This window comes from Sinocyclocheilus anshuiensis, unplaced genomic scaffold, assembly GCF_001515605.1.
Source record: "Sinocyclocheilus anshuiensis isolate Anshui unplaced genomic scaffold, SAMN03320099.WGS_v1.1 scaffold758, whole genome shotgun sequence".
Classification (NCBI taxonomy): Eukaryota; Metazoa; Chordata; class Actinopteri; order Cypriniformes; family Cyprinidae; genus Sinocyclocheilus; species Sinocyclocheilus anshuiensis.
The window spans coordinates 1,194,854-1,195,560 of NW_015548126.1; the positions used below are offsets into that span (position 1 = coordinate 1,194,854).

The following is a 707-nucleotide window of genomic DNA, read 5'->3' on the forward strand; positions in this document are numbered from 1 at the left end:
TTTCCTTTGATCACTCATTTATTTCTGAATGTAGTTCCGCGTTTATTTTTACTCTGCGCAACATGCTAATGAGAGGGTGTCAATTATGGAAGAGTAGGCGGATCGTGTGTGACGCGCTTGAGCGTTTGCCTGCGCAGGCGTATTAACTTCATCAGTCAAGGGGACTGATTATTATCTTACACTTTTAGTTTTGTAGTTATAATCATGAGAGAGCTAAATCATAAAAGATTTTAAGTGGCATTTATTTATTGTTTTTGCAGGTTTCGTCCTCCATAGTCATGTAGCTGTTACTATTTAAAATGTAATGTCAACTTGCCAAATAGAGATGTTTAAATGTTATCTATCCACTGCATATTTTATAACAGTATCATATTTTTATTGCGCAAATCTAACTCACAATATCACAATAACTGACAGCCATAAAAGGTTATGCTTTCTCTATAATGTATTTACAGAGAATTAAAGGGATAGATCACCTAAAAATGACAATTCTGTCATCATTTACTCACCCTCATTCTAAATCTGTATGACTTTCTTCTGTAGAACACAAAACATATTTGAAAATGTGTTGTTGTTGTTGTTGTTGTTGTTGTTTTAACTGTTTTTGTCCATACAATTAAAGTCAGTGAGTTCAAACCACCAATGGACCCCACTGAATTTTATTGTACGGAAAAAACACTGACATCTTTTTTTTTTTTTTTTTTTTT

The 707-nt window shown here is 33.0% G+C and overlaps 1 protein-coding gene across 1 annotated transcript in view; it reads right to left on the bottom strand.

Annotated features, from left to right (window-relative positions):
* Positions 1-707, bottom strand: part of slc19a3a (solute carrier family 19 member 3a) — a 5,597-nt gene that overhangs the window by 4,397 nt on the left and 493 nt on the right. The window lies entirely within an intron of this gene.